The sequence below is a fragment of the Chiloscyllium punctatum genome, chromosome 21 (assembly GCF_047496795.1).
Source record: "Chiloscyllium punctatum isolate Juve2018m chromosome 21, sChiPun1.3, whole genome shotgun sequence".
Lineage (NCBI taxonomy): Eukaryota > Metazoa > Chordata > Chondrichthyes > Orectolobiformes > Hemiscylliidae > Chiloscyllium > Chiloscyllium punctatum.
Genome location: NC_092759.1, coordinates 41,216,991 through 41,237,493, shown reverse-complemented (window position 1 = coordinate 41,237,493; position 20,503 = coordinate 41,216,991).

The following is a 20,503-nucleotide window of genomic DNA, read 5'->3' as shown; positions in this document are numbered from 1 at the left end:
GAGAGTATTATTTGAGGTACTGAGGAAGCACTGTCTGAGGTACTGAGTGTGAAACTATCTGAGGTATTGAGAGAGCACCTACTGAGGTATTGAGGGAGCACTTTCTGAGATATTGAGGGAGCATTATATGAGGTACTGAGGGAGCATTTTCTGAGGTATTGAAAAAGCACTATCTGAGGTACTGAGGAAGTACTTTCTGAGGTATTGAGCGAGCACTATCTGATGTACCGAGGAAGAACCCTCTGAGGTACTGAAGGAGCACTTTCTGAGGTATTAAGGAAGCACTATCTGAGGTACTGAGGGAGCACTTTCTGAAGTTTGAGAGAGCACTTTCTGTGGTCCTGAGTGTGCACTATCTGAGGAATTGAGCGAGTACTTTCTGAGGTATTGAGTACTGAGGTATTTGATATACTGAGGGGCCACTTTCTGACGTAGTGAGGGTGCACATTCTGAGGTATTGAGGAAGCACTGTCTGATGTACTGAGGGAGCACTTTCTGAGGTACTGATTGCGCACTATCTGAGGTATTGAGGGACCACTGTCTGAGGTACTGAGTGTGCACTATGTGAGGTATTGAGGGAGCACTTTCGGAGATACTGAGGGTGCTCCTTCTGAGGTATTGAACGAATACTTTCTGAGGTATTGAGGGAGTACTATCTGAGGTAATGAGGAAGCACCATGTGAGTTCTGAAGGAGCACTATTTCAGGTACTGAGGGAGCGCATTCTGAGGTACTGAGGGAGCACTGTTTGAGGTATTGAGGAAGCACTATCTGAGCTATTGGGGGACCACTGTCAGATGTACTGAGGAAGCACTGTATGAGGTTATGAGTGTGCACTATCTGACGTATTGAGGGGGCACTTTCTGAGGTATTGAGCCAGTAATTTCTGAGGTGTTGAGGGAGCAGTATCAGACGTACTGAGGGAGCACTTTCTGATGTATTGAGGAAGCATTGTCTGAGATGCTGAGTTAGCACTTTCTGACATATAGAGGGTGCACCTTCTGAGGTATTGAGTGAGCACTACCTGAGGTATTGAGGGAGCATTTTCTGAGGTATTGAGGGTGCACTTTCTGCAGTACTGCGGGAGCACCTTCTGAGGTACTTAGGAAGCACTATCTGACGTACTGACTGTGCCCTATGTGACGTATTGAGGGAGCACTTTCTGAGGTATTGCGGGAGTATTTTCTAAGGTACTGACCGTGCACTATCTGAGGTACTGAGGCAGACCTTTCTGAGGTGTTGAGGGAGTACTTTCCGAGGTATTGAGCAAGCACTATCTGAGGTACTGAGGAATAATATCTGAGGTATTGAGAGAGCACTTTCGGAAGTATTGAGGGAGCACTTTCTGAGGTATTGAGGGAGCACTATTTGATTAACTGAGAAAGCATTCTCTGAGGTACTGAGGGAGCACTTTCTGAGGCATTGAGAAAGCACAATCTGAGGTACTGAGGGAGCACTATCTGAGGTATGGAAGGAGCACTTTCTGAGGTATTGAGCCAACACTATCTGAGCTACTGTGGAAGCAATATCTCAGGTACTGAGGGAGCACTTTCTGAGGCATTGAGGGAGTACTTAGTGCGGTATTGATGAAGCACTATCTCAGTATTGAGGAAGCTGTTTCTGAGGTATTGAGTGAGCACTTTCTGAGGTAATGAGGGAGCATTATCAGAGGTATTGAGGGAGCACTTTCTGCAGTACTGCGGGAGCACATTCTGAGGTACTTAGGAAGCACTATCTGAGGTACTGACGGTGCACAATGTGAGGTATTGAGAGAGCCTTTTCTGAGGTATTGAGGGAGCATTTTCTGAGTTACTGAGGGTGCACTATCTGAGGTACTGAGGGAGCCTTTTCTGAGGTATTCTGGGAGTACTTTCTGACGTACTGCGGGAGTGCTTTCTGAGGTATTGAGCAAGCACTATCTGATGAACTGAGGTATTGAGGGAGCACTTTCTTAGGTTTGAGGAAGTACTATTTGATTTACTGAGGAAGCACTCTCTGAGGTACTGAGGGAGCACATTCTGAGGTATTCAGAAAGCGCTATGTGAGGTACTGAGGGAGCAATGTCTCAGGTATGGAGGGAGCACTTTCCGAGATATGAAAGGAGCTCTTTTTGAGGTATTGAGGGAGCACTGTCTGAGGTATGGAGGGAGCACTCGCTGAAGTATTGAGCAAGCACTATTTGAGCTACTGAGGGAAGAATATCTCAGGTTTTGAGGGAGCACTTTCTGAGGTATTGAGGAGGCAGTATCTGAGGGATGGAGGGAAATCATTCTTAGGTATTGAGTGAACACTTTCTGAGCTATTGAGTAAGCAATTTTCTGAAGTACAGAATGTGCACTTTCTGAGGTATTGAGTGAACACTTTCTGAGATATTGATGGAGCATTATAAGAGGTACTAAGGGAGTACCTTCTGAGGTTTTGAGGGAGCGTTATCTGTGGTACTGAGGGAGCACTTTCTGAGGTACTGAGGGAGCACATTCTGAGGTATTAATGGTGCACTTTCTGAGGTTTTGAGGAAGCGCTATCTGAGGTATTGAGGGAGCAATTTTTGAGGATCTGAAGAAGCGTGATCTGACATATTGAGGGAACACTCTCTGAGGTATTGAGAGAGCGCATTCTGAGGTAGTGAGGAAGCACTATCTGAGGGACTGAGGGTACATTATCTGAAATAATGAGGGAATGCTTTCTAAGGTACTGAGGAAGCACTATCTGAGGTACGGAGGGAGCATTAGCTGAGATACTGAGGGAGCATTATCTGAGGAACTGAGGAAGCACTATCTGAGGTACTGAGGAAGCATTATCTGACATACAGCGGGAGCATTATCTGAGGTACTGAGGGAGCACTTTCTGTGGTACTGAGGAAGCACTTTCTGAGGTACTGAGGGAGCACTTTCTGAGGTATTGAGGAAGCACTATCTGAACTACTGAGGGAGCAATATCTCAGGTATTGAGGAAGTACTTTCTGAGGTAATGAGGACGCACTGTCTGAGGCACTGAGGGAGCACACTCTGAGCTGCTGAGTGTGCACTATCTGAGGTATTGAGGAACACTATCTGAGGTATTGAGGGAGCACTTTCTGAGGTATGGAAGGAGCTCTTTTTTGTGCTATTGAGGGAGCACGATCTGAGGTATTGAGCAAGCACTATTTGAGCTACTGCGGGAGCAATCTCTCAAGTTTTGAGGGTGCATTTTCTGAGGTTTTGAGGAGTCACTATCTGAGGTACTTTGGAAGCGCTCTCTGAGGTACTGAGGGAGCACTTTCTGAGGTACTGAGGGAGCACTCTCTGAGGTATTGAGGGGACAGTTTCTGAGGTATTGAGGGAGCTTATTCTGAGGTATTGAGGGAGCATTTTCTAAGATACTGATTGTGCACTATCTGAAGTACTGATGGAGACCTTTCTGAGGTGTTGAGGGAGTACTTTTCGAGGTATTGAGCAAGCACTATCTGAGGTACTGAGGAATAATATCTGAGGTATTCAGAGAGCACTTTCTGAGGTATTGAGGGAGCACTATTTGATTAACTGAGAAAGCATTCTCTGAGGTACTGAGGGAGCACTTTCTCAGGCATTGAGAAAGCACTATCTGAGGTACCGAGGGAGGTCTATCTGAGTTACGGAGGGAGGACTTTCTGAGGTATTGAGCAAACACTATCTCAGCTACTGTGGAAGCAATATCTCAGGTATTGAGGGAGCACTTTCTGAGGCATTGAGGGAGTACTTAGTGCGATATTGATGGAGCACTATCTAGGTAGAGGAAGCAGTTTCTGAGGTATTGAGTGAGCACTTTCTGAGGTATGGAAGGAGCTCTTTTTGAGCTATTGAGGGAGCAATATCTGAGGTATTGAGCAAGCACTATTTGAGCTACTGAGGTAGCAATCTCTCAAGTTTTGTGGGTGCATTTTCTGAGGTATTGAGGAGGCACTATTTGAGGTACTTTGGAAGCGCTATCTGGGGTACTGAGGGAGCACTTTCTGAGGTATTGAGGAAGCACTACCTGAGGTACTGAGGGAGCACTCTCTGAGGTATTGAGGGGACAGTTTCTGAGGTATTGAGGAAGCATTTTCTGAGGTATTGAGGGAGCATTTTTTGAGATACTGATGGTGCACTATCTGAGGTACTGAGGGAGACCTTTCTTAGGTTTGAGGAAGCACTATTTGATTTACAGAGGAAACACTCTGTGAGGTGCTGATGGAGGACGTTCTGAGGTATTCAGAAAGCGCTATGTGAGGTACTGAGGGAGCAATGTCTCAGGTATGGAGGGAGCACTTTCTGAGGTATTGAGGACGCACTATCTGAGGAGGCATTATCTGAGGTATGGAGGGAGCACTATCTGAGACAAAGAGTGAACACTTTCTGAGGTACTGAGGAAGAAATTTTCTGAAGTACTGAAGGTGCACTTTCTGAGGTATGAGTGAACACTTTCTGACATATTGAGGGAGCATTATAACAGGTACTAAGGGAGCACCTTCTGACGTATTGAGGGAGCACTGTCTGAGGTATTGAGGAAGCACTGTCTGATGTACTGAGGAAGCACTCTCTGAGGTACTGACGGAGCACATTCTAAGGTATTGAGGAAGCACAACCTGAGGTACTGAGGGAGCACCCTCTGAGGTATTGAGGGAGATCTATCTGAGGTATTGAGCAACACTATCTGAGGTATTGAGGGAACACTTTCTGAGGTATTGAGGGAGCATTATCTGAGATATTGAGTGAACACATTCTGAGGTAGTGAGGAAGCACTATCTGAGGGACTGAGGGTACATTATCTGAGAAACTGAGGTAATGCTTTCTAAGGTACTGTGGAAGCAGTATCTGAGGTACTGAGGGGGCATTAACTGAGATGCTGAGGGAGTATTATCTGAGGTACTGAGCAAGCACTATCTGAGGTACTGAGGAAGCATTATCTGACATACTGAGGGAGCATTATCTGAGGTACTGAGGGAGCACTTTCTGTGGTACTGAGGAAGCACTTTCTGATTTACGGAGGGAGCACTTTCTAAGGTATTGAGGAAGCACTATCTGAACTACTGAGGGAGCAATATCTCAGGTATTGAGGAAGTACTTTCTGAGGTAATGAGGAAGCACTGTCTGAGGCACTGAGGGAGCACCCTCTGAGGTGCTGAGTGTGCACTATCTGAGGTATTGAGGAACACTATCTCAGGTATTGAGGGAGCACTATCTTGGTACTGATGAAGCAGTTTCTGAGGTATTGAGTGAGCACTTTCTGAGGCAATGAGGGAGCATTGTCAGAGGTATTGAGGGAGCACTTTCTGCAGTACTGCGGGAGCACCTTCTGAGGTACTGAGGAAGCACTATCTGACGAACTGACGGTGAACTATGTGACATATTGAGGGAGCCTTTTTTGAGGTATTGAGGGAGCTTTTTCTAAGGTACTGAGGGTGCACTATCTGAGGTATTGATGTAGCAATTTCTCAGGTATTGAGGGAGCATTTTCTGAGGTATTGAGGGAGCATTTTCTGAGATACTGATGGTGCACTATCTGAGGTACTGAGGGAGAACTTTCTGAGGTGTTGAGTGATTACTTTCCGAGGTATTGAGCAAGCACTACCTGAGGTACTGAGCAAAAATATCAGGTATTGAGGGAGCACTTTCTGAGGTATTGAGGGAGCACTATTTGATTAACTGAGAAAGCATTCTCAGAGGTACTGAGGGAGCACTTTCTAAGGCATTGAGAAAGCACGATCTGAGGTACTGAGGGAGTACTATCTGAGGTATGGAAGGAGCACTTTCTGAGGTATTGAACCAACACGATCTGAGCTACTGTGGAAGAAATATCTCAGGTATTGAGGGAGCACTTTCTGAGGCATTGAGGGAGTACTTAGTGCGGTATTGATGGAGCACTATCTCGGTACTTAGGAAGCAGTTTCTGAGGTATTGAGTGAGCACTTTCTGAGGTAATGAGGGAGCATTATCAGAGGTATTGAGGGAGCACTTTCTGCAGTATTGCAGGAGCACATTTTGAGGTACTTAGGAAGCACTATCTGCGGTACTGACGGTGCACAATGTGAGGTATTGAGAGAGCCTTTTCTGAGGTATTGAGGGAGCATTTTCTGAGTTACTGAGGGTGCACTATCTGAGGTACTGAGGGAGCCTTTTCTGAGGTATTGTGGGAGTACTTTCTGAGGTACTGCGGGAGTACTTTCTGAGGTATTGAGCAAGCACTATCTGATGAACTGAGGTATTGAGGGAGCACTTTCTTAGGTTTGAGGAAGTACAATTTGATTTACTGAGGAAGCACTCTCTGAGGTACTGAGGGAGCACGTTCTGAGGTATTCAGAAAGCGCTATGTGAGGTACTGAGGGAGCAATGTCTCAGGTATGGAGGGAGCACTTTCTGAGGTATTGAGGACGCATCATCTGAGCTACTGAGGAAGCAATATTTCAGGTATTGAGGGAGCACTTCCTGAGGTATTGAGGAAGTACTGCCTGATGTACTGAGCAACCACTCTCTGAGGTACTGACGGAGCACATTCTAAGGTATTGAGGAAGCACGACCTGAGGTACTGAGGGTGCACCCACTGAGGTATTGAGGGAGATCTATCTGAGGTATTGAGGAACACTATCTGAGGTATTGAGGGAACACTTTCTGAGGTATTGAGGGAGCACTTTCCGAAGTATGAAAGGAGCTCTTTTTGAGGTATTAAGGGAGCACGATCTGAGGTATGGAGGGAGCACTCGCTGAAGTATTGAGCAAGCACTATTTGAGCTACTGAGGGAACAATATCTCAGGTTTTGAGGGAGCACTTTCTGAGGTATTGTGGAGGCATTATCTGAGGGATGGAGGGAACACATTCTGAGGTATTGAGGAAGCAATTTTCTGAAGTACAGAATGTGCACTTTCTGAGGTATTGAGTGAACACCTTCTGACGTATTGAGGGAGCACGAGCTGAGGTATTGAGGGAGCACTTTCTGAGGTATTGAGGGAGTGCTATCTAAGGTATGGGGAGCAAGGAGGTATTGAGGGAGCACATTCTGAGGTATTGAGGGAGTACGTTCTGAGGTATTGAGGAAGCACTATCGGAGGTTTGGAGGGAGCATGATCTGTGGTACTGAGGGAGGACATTCTGAGGTACTGAGGGAGCACTTTCTGAGGTATTAATGGTGCACTTTCTGAGGTATTGAGGAAGCGCTATCTGAGGTATTGAGGGAGCAATTTTTGAGGATCTGAAGAAGCGTGATCTGACATATTGAGGGAGCACTATCTGAGGTATTGAGGGAGCTCTTTCTGAGGTAGTGAGGAAGCACTATCTGAGGGACTGAGGGTACATTATCTGAGATACTGAGGGAATGCCTTCTAAGGTACTGAGGAAGCACTATCTGAGGTACGGAGGGAGCATTAGCTGAGATACTGAGGGAGCATTATCTGAAGTACTTTCTGAGGTAATGAGGATGCATTGTCTGAGGCACTGATGGAGCACCCTCAGAGGTGCTGAGTGTGCACTATCTGAGGTATTGATGTAGCATTTGCTCAGTTATTGAGGGAGCATTTTCTGAGGTATTGAGGGAGCAGATTCTGAGATACTGATGGTACAATATCTGAGGTACTGAGGGAGAACTTTCCGAGTTGTTGAGTGATTACTTTCCGAGGTATTGAGCAAGCACTATCTGAGGTATTGAGGGAGCATTATCTGTGGTACTGAAGAAGCACTTTCTGAGGTATTAAGGGTGCACTTTCTGAGTTATTGAGGAAGAACTCTCTGTGGTATTCAGGGAGCAATGTTTGAGGATCTGAGCAAGCACTCTCTGAGGTACTGAGGGAGCATTATCTGAGGTACAGAGGGAGCACTTTCTGTCATATTATGGAAGCACTATCCGACGTGTTGAGGAAGCAATTTCTGAGTTGTGAGGAAGCACTGCCTGAAGTCCAGAGTGTGCACTGTCTGAAGAATTGAGTGAGCACTTTCTGAGGTAATGAGGGAGCATTATCAGATGTATTGAGGGAGCACTTTCTGCAGTATTACGGGAGCACATTCTGAGGTACTTAGGAAGCACTATCTGCGGTACTGACGGTGCACAATGTGAGGTATTGAGAGAGCCTTTTCTGAGGTATTGAGGGAGCATTTTCTGAGTTACTGAGGGTGCACTATCTGAGGTACTGAGGGAGCCTTTTCTGAGGTATTGTGGGAGTACTTTCTGAGGTACTGCGGGAGTACTTTCTGAGGTATTGAGCAAGCACTATCTGATGAACTGAGGTATTGAGGGAGCACTTTCTTAGGTTTGAGGAAGTACAATTTGATTTACTGAGGAAGCACTCTCTGAGGTACTGAGGGAGCACGTTCTGAGGTATTCAGAAAGCGCTATGTGAGGTATTGAGGGAGCAATGTCTCAGGTATGGAGGGAGCACTTTCTGAGGTATTGAGGACGCAACATCTGAGCTACTAAGGAAGCAATATTTCAGGTATTGAGGGAGCACTTCCTGAGGTATTGAGGAAGTACTGCCTGATGTACTGAGCAACCACTCTCTGAGGTACTGACGGAGCACATTCTAAGGTATTGAGGAAGCACGACCTGAGGTACTGAGGGTGCACCCACTGAGGTATTGAGGGAGATCTATCTGAGGTATTGAGGAACACTATCTGAGGTATTGAGGGAACACTTTCTGAGGTATTGAGGGAGCACTTTCCGAAGTATGAAAGGAGCTCTTTTTGAGGTATTAAGGGAGCACGATCTGAGGTATGGAGGGAGCACTCGCTGAAGTATTGAGCAAGCACTATTTGAGCTACTGAGGGAACAATATCTCAGGTTTTGAGGGAGCACTTTCTGAGGTATTGTGGAGGCATTATCTGAGGGATGGAGGGAACACATTCTGAGGTATTGAGGAAGCAATTTTCTGAAGTACAGAATGTGCACTTTCTGAGGTATTGAGTGAACACCTTCTGACGTATTGAGGGAGCACGAGCTGAGGTATTGAGGGAGCACTTTCTGAGGTATTGAGGGAGTGCTATCTAAGGTATGGGGAGCAAGGAGGTATTGAGGGAGCACATTCTGAGGTATTGAGGAAGCACTTTCTGAGGTATTAATGGTGCACTTTCTGAGGTATTGAGGAAGCGCTATCTGAGGTATTGAGGGAGCAATTTTTGAGGATCTGAAGAAGCGTGATCTGACATATTGAGGGAGCACTATCTGAGGTATTGAGGGAGCGCTTTCTGAGGTAGTGAGGAAGCACTATCTGAGGGACTGAGGGTACATTATCTGAGATACTGAGGGAATGCCTTCTAAGGTACTGAGGAAGCACTATCTGAGGTACGGAGGGAGCATTAGCTGAGATACTGAGGGAGCATTATCTGAAGTACTTTCTGAGGTAATGAGGATGCATTGTCTGAGGCACTGATGGAGCACCCTCAGAGGTGCTGAGTGTGCACTATCTGAGGTATTGATGTAGCATTTGCTCAGTTATTGAGGGAGCATTTTCTGAGGTATTGAGGGAGCAGTTTCTGAGATACTGATGGTACAATATCTGAGGTACTGAGGGAGAACTTTCCGAGTTGTTGAGTGATTACTTTCCGAGGTATTGAGCAAGCACTATCTGAGGTATTGAGGGAGCATTATCTGTGGTACTGAAGAAGCACTTTCTGAGGTATTAAGGGTGCACTTTCTGAGTTATTGAGGAAGAACTCTCTGTGGTATTCAGGGAGCAATGTTTGAGGATCTGAGCAAGCACTCTCTGAGGTACTGAGGGAGCATTATCTGAGGTACAGAGGGAGCACTTTCTGTCATATTATGGAAGCACTATCCGACGTGTTGAGGAAGCAATTTCTGAGTTGTGAGGAAGCACTGCCTGAAGTCCAGAGTGTGCACTGTCTGAAGAATTGAGGGAGCACTTTCTCAGGTATTGAGTGAGCACTATCTGAGGTATTGAGCGAGCACTTTCTGAGGTATTGAGGGAGCACTTTCTGAGCTAGTGAGGAAGCAATTACTGAGATATTAAGGAAGCCCGATCTGAGGTATTGGGGGAGCTCCTTCTGAGGTATTGACCGAGTATTTTCTGAGGTATTGAGGAAGCACTATCTGAGGTACTGAGGGAGCATTTTTTGACGTATTAAGGAAGCACTGTCCGACATATTGAGGGAGCAATTTCTGAGTTTTGAGGAAGCACTGCCTGAAGTACAGAGACTGCACTATCTGACGTATTGAGGGAGCACTTTCTAAGGTATTGAGTGAGATATATCTGAGGTATTGAGGGAGCACTTTCTGATGTATTGACGGAGCTTTATCTGACATACTGAGGGCGCATTATCTGAGGTACTGAGGGAGCACCTTCTGAGGTATTGAGGGTGCACTATCGCAGGTATTGCGGGAACAATATCTGAGGTATGGCATGAACATCTTTTGTGGTATAAAGGGAGCACTATCTTAGGTATGGGAGAGCACTCTCTCAGGTATTGAGGGAGATTTATCTGAGGTATTGATGAACAATATTTGAAGTATTGAGGGAGCACTATCTGAGGAATTGAAGGAGCACTCTCGGATGTACTGAGGTAGCACTTTCTGAGGTATTTACTGAGCAGTTTCGGAGCTATTGAGTGAGCATGATATGAGATACTGAAGTAGCACTTTCTGAGGTCTAGAGGGAGCACTTTCTGAGGTATTGCGGAGGTACTATGTGAGGGACTGAGTGTGCAATAACTCAAGTATTGAGAGAGCGCTTTCTGAGGTACTGAGGAAACACTGCCTGAGGTACTGAGGGAGCACAATCTGAGGTATTGAGGGAGATCTATGTGAGGTATTGAGGAACTCTGTCTGAGGTATTGAGGGACTACTCTCTGAGGAACTGAGAGAGAATTATCTGAGTTATTGAGGTTGCAATTTCTGAGGTATTGAGGGAGCACTATCTAAGGTATGGGGAGCACTATCTGAGGTATTGTGGGATCACACTCTGAGGTATTCAGGGAGCATTATCTGTGGTACTGAAGAAGCACTTTCTGAGGTATTAAGGGTGCACTTTCTGAGTTATTGAGGAAGAACTCTCTGTGGTATTCAGGGAGCATTTTTTTAGGATCTGAGCAAGCACTCTCTGAGGTACTGAGGGAGCATTATCTGAGGTACAGAAGGAGCACTTTCTGACGGATTATGGAAGCACTGTCCGACGTATTGAGGGAGCAATTTCTGAGTTGTGAGGAAGCACTGCCTGAAGTACAGAGTGCGCACTGTCTGAAGTGTTGAGGGAGCACTTTCTAAGGTCTTGAGTAAGCACTATCTGAGGTTTTGAGGGAGCACTTTCTGAGGTATTGAGGGAGCAATTACTGAGATATTAAGGAAGTCCTATCTGAGGTATTGGGGGAGCTCCTTCTGAGGTATTGACCGAGTATTTTCTGAGGTATTGAGGAAGCACTATCTGATGTACTGAGGGAGCACTTTCTGACGTATTAAGGAAGCACTGTCCGACATATTGAGGGAGCAATTTCTGAGTTTTGAGGAAGCACTGCCTGAAGTACAGAGACTGCACTATCTGACGTATTGAGGGAGCACTTTCTAAGGTATTGAGTGAGATATATCTGAGGTATTGAGGGAGCACTTTCTGAGGTATTGAGGGTGCGCTATCGGAGGTATTGCGGGAACAATATCTGAGGTATGGCGTGAAAACCTTTTGTGGTATAAAGGGAGCATTATCTTAGGTATGGGGGAGCACTATCTGAGGTATTGAGGGAGCACCTTCTGAGTTATTGTGGGAGCATTATCTGTGGTACTGAGGGAGCACTTTCTGTGGTACTGAGGGAGTACTATCTGTGGTACTGAGGGAGCACTTTCTGTGGTACTGAGGGAGCACTATCTGAGGTACTGAGGGAACACTTTCTGAGGCATTAAGCGTGCACTTTCGGAGGTATTGAGAAAGCGCTATCTGAGGTAGTGATGAAGCACTCTCTAAGGTACTGAGGGAGCATTACCGGAGGTGTTGAGGAAGCACTTTCTGAGGTATTGAGGGTGCTCCTTCTGAGGTATTGAGGGAGCACTATCTGAGCTATTGAGGAACCACCATTTGATTTGCTGAGGAAGCACTGTCTGAGGTACTGAGGGAGCACTTTCTGAGGTATTGAGGAAGCATTATCTCAGATACTGAAGGAGTACTGACTGAGGTACTGAGGGTGCAATATCTCACGTGTTGAGGGAGCACTTTCTGAGGTAGTAAGGAAGCACTATCTGATGTACTGAGGTAGCACTCTCTGAGGTACTGATGGAGCATTTTCTGAGGTATTGAGAAAGCATTTCCTGAGGTACTAAGGGAGCAATCTCTGAGGTATTGAGGGAGATTTATCTGAGGTATTGAGGAACAATATCTGAAGTATTGAGGGAGCACTATCTGAGGAACTGAGGCAGCACTTTCTGAGGTATTGAGTGAGCACTTTCTGATGTATTGAGTGAGCACTTTCTGAGCTATTGAGTGAGCATTCTATAAAGTACTGAAGTAGCACATTCTGAGGTCTATTGGGAGCACTTTCTGAGGTATTGCGGAAGCACTATGTAAGGTACTCAGTGTGCAATAACTCAAGTATTGAGAGAGCGCTTTCTGAGGTACTGAGGAAACACTGCCTGAGGTACTGAGGGAGCACATTCTGAGGTATTGAGGAAGCACTGCCTGAGGTACTGACAGAGCACTATCTGAGGTATTGAGGGAGCTCCTTCTGAGGTATTGAGCGAGTATTTTCTGCGGTATTGACGAAGCACGATCTGAGGTAGTGAGGAACCATTTTCTGACGTATTAAGGAAGCACTGTCCGACGTAATGAGGGAGCTATTTCTGAGTTGTGAGGAAGCACTGCCGGTAGTACAGAGTGTGCACTATCAGACGTATTGAGGGAGCACTTTCTAAGGTATTGAATGAGCACTATCTGAGGTATTGAGGGAGCGCTATCTGAGGTACTGAGGGTGCACTATTTGAGGTACTGAGGGAGCATTATCTGAGGTATTGAGGGAGCACTTTCTGAGGTATTGCGGGTGCTCCTTCTGAAGCATTGAGCGAGTGCTTTCTGAGGTATTGAGGGAGCACTATCTGAGCTATTGAGGGTGCACTATCTGTGGTACCGACGAAGCACTTTCTGATGTATTGAGGAAGCGCAATAAGAGTACAGAGGGAGCACTATCTGAGTTACTGAGGAAGCACTACCTGAGTTATTGAGGGTGCACTGTCTGAGGTATTGAGGGAGCCTTTTCAGAGGTATTGAGGGTGCACTACGTGAGGTATTGAGGAAGCAGTTTCTGAAGTAGTGAGGGAGCACTTTCTGAGGTACTGAGGGTGTACTACCTGAGGTATTGATGGAGCATTTTCTGAGGTACTGATGTTGCACTGGCTAATGTATTGAGGGATCACTATCTGAGGTATTGAGGGAGCACTATCTGAGGTATTGTGGGAATACTTTCTGAGGTACTGAGGGATTAATTTCTGTGGTATTGAGCAAGCACTAACTAAGGTACTGAGGAAGTACTATCTGTGGTATAAAGGGAGCACGTTCTGACGTATTGAGGAAGCAATATCTGTGGGACTGAGGAACCATTTTCTGACATACTGAGGGAGCATTATCTGAGGTACTGAGGGAGCACTTTCTGTGATACTGAGGAAGCACTTTCTGAGTTATTGAGGGTGCACTATCTGAGGAATTGAGGGAGCACTGTCTGAGTACTGAGGAAGCACTACCTGAGGTACAGAGAGTACACTACCTGAAGTATTGAAGGTGCACTTTCTGAGGTATTGAGTGAGCTTTATCTGAGGTATTGAGGGAGCACTTATGTGGTATTGTGAGAATTTCTTTCTAAAGTATTGAGGGTGCACGACTTGAGGTATTGAGGGAGCACTTTCTGAGGTATTGAGGAAGCAATATCTGAGGGACTGCGGGTGCATTATCTGAGGTACTCAGGGAGCACTTTCTGTGGTACTGAGGGAGCAATTTCTGAGGTATAGAGGGTGCACTATCTGAGGTATAGAGGGAGCACTATCTGAGGAATTCAGGGAGCACTTTCTGAGGTAATGAGGTACGGACTATCTGAGGTACTGAGGTAGCCTTTCCTGAGATATTGGGTGTGCAGTATCTGAGGTACTGAGGAAGCACTATCTGAGGCATTGAGGGAGCACTTTCTAAGGTATTGAGGAAGCACTATTTGGTTTGCTGAGGAAGCAATCTCTGAGGTACTGGGGGAGCACTTTCTGAGGTCTTGAGGAAGCAATATCTGAGATACTGACGGAGTACTGTCTGTGGAATTGAGCAAGCACTATCTGATGTACTGAGCGTGCAATATCTCACGTATTGAGGGAGGACTTTCTGAGGTAGTAAGGAAGCACTATCTGATGTACTGGGGAAGCACTCTCTGAGGTACTGATGCAGCATTTTCTGTGGTATTGAGCAAGCATTTCCTTATGTACTGAGGGAGCACTCTCTGAGGTATTGAGGGAGATTTATCTGAGGTATTGATGAACAATATGTGAAGTATTGAGGGAGTACTATCTGAGGAATTGAAGGAGCACTTTCTGATGTACTGAGGTAGCACTTTCTGAGGAATTGACTGAGCACTTTCTGAGCTATTGAGTGAGCATGATATGAGATACTGAAGTAGCACTTTCTGAGCTCTAGAGGGAGCACTTTCTGAGGTATTGCGGAGGTACTATGCGAAGGACTGAGTGTGCAATAACTCAAGTATTCTGAGGTACTGAGGAAGCACTGCCTGAGGTACTAATGGAGCACTCTCTAAGGTATTGAGGGAGATCTATGTGAAGTATTGAGGAACTCTATCTGAGGTATTGAGGGACTACTCTCGGGGGAACTGAGAGAGAACGATCCGAGTTATTGAGGCTGCACTTTCTGAGGTATTGAGGGAGCACTATCTAAGGTATGGGGGAGCACTATCTGAGGTATTGTGGTATCACACTCTGAGGTATTGAGGGAGCATTACCTGTGTTACTGAAGAAGCACTTTCTGAGGTATTAAGGGTTCACTTTCTGAGTTATTGAGGAAGAACTCTCTGTGGTATTCAGGGAGCAATTTTTGAGGATCGGAGCAAGCACTCTCTGAGGTACTGAGGGAGCATTATCTGAGGTACAGAGGGAGCACTTTCTGTCGTATCACGGGAGCAGTATCCGACGTATTGAGGGAGCAATTTCTGAGTTGTGAGGAAGCACTGCCTGAAGTAGAGAGTGTGCACTGTCTGAAGTATTGAGGGAGCACTTTCTAAGGTATTGAGTGAGCACTATCTGAGGAATTTGGGGGACACTTTCTGAGGTATTGAGGGAGCACTTTCTGTGCAAGTGAGGAAGCAATTACTAAGATAATAAGGAATCCCTATCTGAGGTATTGGCAGAGCTCCTTCTGAGGTATTGACCGAGTATTTTCTGAGGTATTGAGGAAGCACTATCTGAGGTACTGAGGGAGCACTTTCTGACGTATTAAGGAAGCACTGTCCGACATATTGAGGGAGCAATTTCTGAGTTTTGAGGAAGCACTGCCTGAAGTACAGAGAGTGCACAATCTGACGTATTGAGGGAGCACTTTCTAAGGTATTGAGTGAGATATATCTGAGGTATTGAGGGAGCACTTTCTGAGGTATTGAGGGAGCATTATCTGACATACTGAGGGAGCATTATCTGAGGGACTGAGGGAGCACCTTCTGAGGTATTGAGGGTGCACTATCGCAGGTATTGTGGGAACAATATCTGAGGTATGGCGTGAACATCTTTTGTGGTATAAAGGGAGCACTATCTTAGGTATGGGGGAGCACTCTCTGAAGTATTGAGGGAGATTTATCTGAGGTATTGATGAACAATATTTGAAGTATTGAGGGAGCACTATCTGAGGAATTGAAGGAGCACTCTCTGATGTACTGACGTAGCAATTTCTGAGGTATTGACTGAGCACTTTCTGAGCTATTGAGTGAGCATGATATGAGACACTGAAGTAGCACTTTCTGAGGTCTAGAGGGAGCACTTTCTGAGGTATAGAGGAGGTACTATGTGAGGGGCTGAGTGTGCAATAACTCAAGTATTGAGAGAGCGCTTTCTGAGGTACTGAGGAAACACTGCCTAAGGTACTAAGGGAGCACTCTCTGAGGTATTGAGGGAGATCTATGTGAGGTATTGAGGAACTCTATCTGAGGTATTGAGGGACTACTCACTGAGGAACTGAAGGAGAACTATCTGAGTTATTGAGTTTGCACTTTCTGAGGTATTCAGGGAGCACTATCTAAGGTATGGGGGAGCACTATCTGAGGTATTGTGGGATCACACTCTGAGGTATTGAGGGAGCATTATCTGTGTTACTGAAGAAGCACTTTCTGAGGTATTAATGGTGCACTTTCTGAGTTATTGAGGAAGAACTCTCTGTGGTATTCAGGGAGCATTTTTTTAGGATCTGAGCAAGCACTCTCTGAGGTACTGAGGGAGCATTATCTGACGTACAGAAGGACCACTTTCTGACGTATTATGGAAGCACTGTCCGAAGTATTGAGGTAGCAATTTCTGAGTTGTGAGGAAGCACTGCCTGAAGTACAGAGTGTGCACTGTCCGAAGTATTGAGGGAACACTTTCTAAGGTATTGAGTGAGCACTATCGGAGGTATTGAGGGAGCACTTTCTGAGGTATTGAGGGAGCACTATCTGAGGTATTGAGGGAGCACTTTCTGAGGTATTGAGGGTGCACTATCGGAGGTATTGCGGGAACAATATCTGAGGTATGGCGTGAAAACCTTTTGTGGTATAAAGGGACCACTATCTTAGGTATGGGGGAGTACTATCTGAGGTATTGAGGGAGCACCTTCTGAGTTATTGTGGGAGCATTATCTGTGGTACTGAGGGAGCACTTTCTGTGGTACTGAGGGAGCACTATCTGAGGTACTGGGGGAACACTTTCTGAGGTATTAAGCGTGCACTTTCGAAGGTATTGAGGAAGCGCTATCTGAGGTAGTGATGAAGCACTCTCTAAGGTACTGAGGGAGCATTACCGGAGGTATTGAGGAAGCACTTTCTGAGGTATTGAGGGTGCACCTTCTGAGGTATTGAGGGAGCACTATCTGAGCTATTGACGGTGCCACTATCTGTGGTACCGAGAAAGCACATTCTGATGTATTAAGGAAGCACAATAAGAGTACTGAGAGAGTACTATCTGAGTTACTGAGGAAGCACTCTCTGAGGTACTGAGGGAGCACTTTCTGAGGTATTGGGGAACCACCATTTGATTTGCTGAGGAAGCACTGTCTGAGGTACTGAGGGAGCACTTTCTGAGGTATTGAGGAAGCATTATCTGAGATACTGAAGGAATACTGTCTGAGGTACTGAGGGTGCAATATCTCACGTATTGAGGGAGCACTTTCTGAGGTAGTAAGGAAGCACTATCTGATGTACTGAGGTAGCACTCTCTGAGGTACTGATGGAGCATTTTCTGAGGTATTGAGCAAGCATTTCCTCAGTTACTAAGGGAGCAATCTCTGAGGTATTGAGGGAGATTTATCTGAGGTATTGAGGAACAATATCTGAAGTATTGAGGGAGCACTATCTGAGGAACTGAGGCAGCACTTTCTGAGGTGTTGAGTGAGCATTGTATAAAGTACTGAAGTAGCTCATTCTGAGGTCGATTGGGAGCACTTTCTGAGGTATTGAGGAGGTACTATGTAAGGTACTGAGTGTGCAATAACTCAAGTATTGAGAGAGCGCTTTCTGAGGTACTGAGGAAACACTGCCTGAGGTACTGAGGGAGCACAATCTGAGGTATTGAGGAAGCACTGCCTGAGGTACTGACAGAGCACTATCTGAGGTATTGAGGGAGCTCCTTCTGAGGTATTGAGCGAGTATTTTCTGCGGTATTGACGAAGCACGATCTGAGGTAGTGAGGGACCATTTTCTGACGTATTAAGGAAGCACTGTCCGACGTAATGAGGGAGCTATTTCTGAGTTGTGAGGAAGCACTGCCGGAAGTACAGAATGTGCACTATCAGACGTATTGAGGGAGCACTTTCTAAGGTATTGAATGAGCACTATCTGAGGTATTGAGGGAGCGCTAACTGAGGTACTGAGGGAGCATTATCTGAGGTATTGAGGGAGCACTTTCTGAGGTATTGCGGGTGCTCCTTCTGAAGCATTGAGCGAGTGCTTTCTGAGTTATTGAGGGAGCACTATCTGAGCTATTGAGGGTGCACTATCTGTGGTACCGACGAAGCACTTTCTGATGTATTGAGGAAGCGCAATAAGAGTACAGAGGGAGCACTATCTGAGTTACTGAGGAAGCACTACCTGAGTTATTGAGGGTGCACTGTCTGAGGTATTGAGGGAGCCTTTTCTGAGGTATTGAGGGTGCACTGCGTGAGGTATTGAGGGAGCAATTTCTGAGGTACTGATGTTGCACTGGCTAAGGTATTGAGGGAGCACTATCTGAGGTATTGAGGGAGCACGATCTGAGGTATTGTGGGAGTACTTTCTGAGGTACTGAGGGATTAATTTTTGTGGTATTGAGCAAGCACTAACTAAGGTACTGAGGAAGTACTATCTGTGGTATAAAGGGAGCACTTTCTGACGTATTGAGGAAGCAATATCTGAGGGACTGAGGGAGCATTTTCTGACATACTGAGGGAGCATTATCTGAGGTACTGAGGGAGCACTTACTGTGATACTGAGGAAGCACTTTCTGAGTTATTGAGGGTGCACTATCTGAGGAATTGAGGGAGCACTGTCTGAGTACTGAGGAAGCACTACCTGAGGTACAGAGAGTACACTACCTGAAGTATTGAAGGTGCACTTTCTGAGGTATTGAGTGAGCATTATCTGAGGTATTGAGGGAGCACTTACTGTGGTATTGTGGGAATTTCTTTCTAAAGTATTGAGGGTGCACTACCTGAGGTATTGAGGGAGCACTTTCTGAGGTATTGAGGAAGCAGTATCTGAGGTACTGAGAAAGCATTATCTGTCATACTGAGGTAGCATTATCTGAGGTACTGAGGGAGCACTTTCTGAGGTATTGAGAAAGCACTGTCGGAGGTATTGCGGGAACACTTTCTGAGGTATTGCGTGAACACTTTTTGTGGTTTAAAGGGAGCACTATCTGAGGTATTGAGGGAGCACATTCTAAGGTATTGAGGGAGCACCTTCTGAAATATTGAGGAAGCACTATCTGAGCTATTGAGTGACATTATCTGTGGCACTGAGGGAGCACCTTCTGTGGTATTGAGTGAGCACTTTCTGAGGTATTAAGGGTGAACGTTTAGAGGTATTGAGGAAGCACTATTTGAGATGGTGATGATGCACTCTCTAAGGGACTGAGGGAGCATTATCTGAGGTACTGAGGGAGCACTTTCTGAGGTATTGAGGGAGCACTTTCTGAGGTACTGTGGAAGCACTATCTGAGGTACTGAGAAAGCATTATCTGTCATACTGAGGGAGCATTATCTGAGGTACTGAGGGAGCACTTTCTGGGGTATTGAGGGAGCACTTTCTGATGTATTGAGGGAACAATTACTGAGGTATTGAGAGAGCACTATCTGAGGTATTGGGGGAGCTCCTTCTGAGGTAATGACCGAGTATTTTCTGAGGTATTGAGGAAGCACTATCTGATGGACTGAGGGAGCACTTTCTGACGTATTAAGGAAGCACTGTCCGACGTATTGAGGGAGCAATTTCTGAGTTGTGAGGAAGCACTGCCTGAAGTACAGAATGTGCACTGTCTGATATATTGAGGGAGCACTTTCTAAGGTATTGAGTGAACACTATCTGAGGTATTGAGGGAGCACTATTTGAGGTATTGGGGAGCATTATCTGAGATATTGAGGGAGCACTTTCTGAGGTATTGAGGGTGCAATATCTCACGTATTGAGGGAGCACGTATTGAGGTATTGAGGAAGCACTTTCTGATGTACTGAGGAAGCACTCTGAGGTACTGAGGGAGCACTTTCTGACGTATTGAGCAAGCATTGCCTGATGTACTGAGGGAGCATTCTCTGAGGTATTGAGGGAGATTTTTGTGAGGTATTGAGGAACACTATCTGAGGTATTGTGGGAGCCCTCTCTGAGGAACTGAGAGAGCACTATCTGAGGTATTGAGGGTGCACTTTCTGAGGTATTGAGGGAGAACTATCTAAGGTATGGGGGAGCACTAACTGAGGTATTGAGGGATCACACTCTGAGGTATTGAGGTAGCATTATCGGTGGTACTGAAGAAGCACTTTCTGAGATATTGAGAAAGCACTATCTGAGTTATTGAGGCAGCACTTTCTGAGGTTCTGACGAAGCGCTATCTGAGGTACGGAGGGAGCATTATCTGAGGTACTGAGGGAGAACTATCTGAGATATTGACGGAGCACTATCTGAGGTACTGAGGGAGCAATTTCTGAGATTCTGAGGGAGCACTTTCTGAGATATTGAGGGAGCACTTTCTGATGTACTAAGGGAGAACTATCTGAGGTATTGAGGGAGTACTCTCGGAGGTACTAAGGGAGCACTTTCTGAGGTATTGAGGGTGCACTTTCTGAGGTACTGAGGGAGCACTTTCGGAGGTATTGAGGGAGCACTTTCAGAGGTATTGA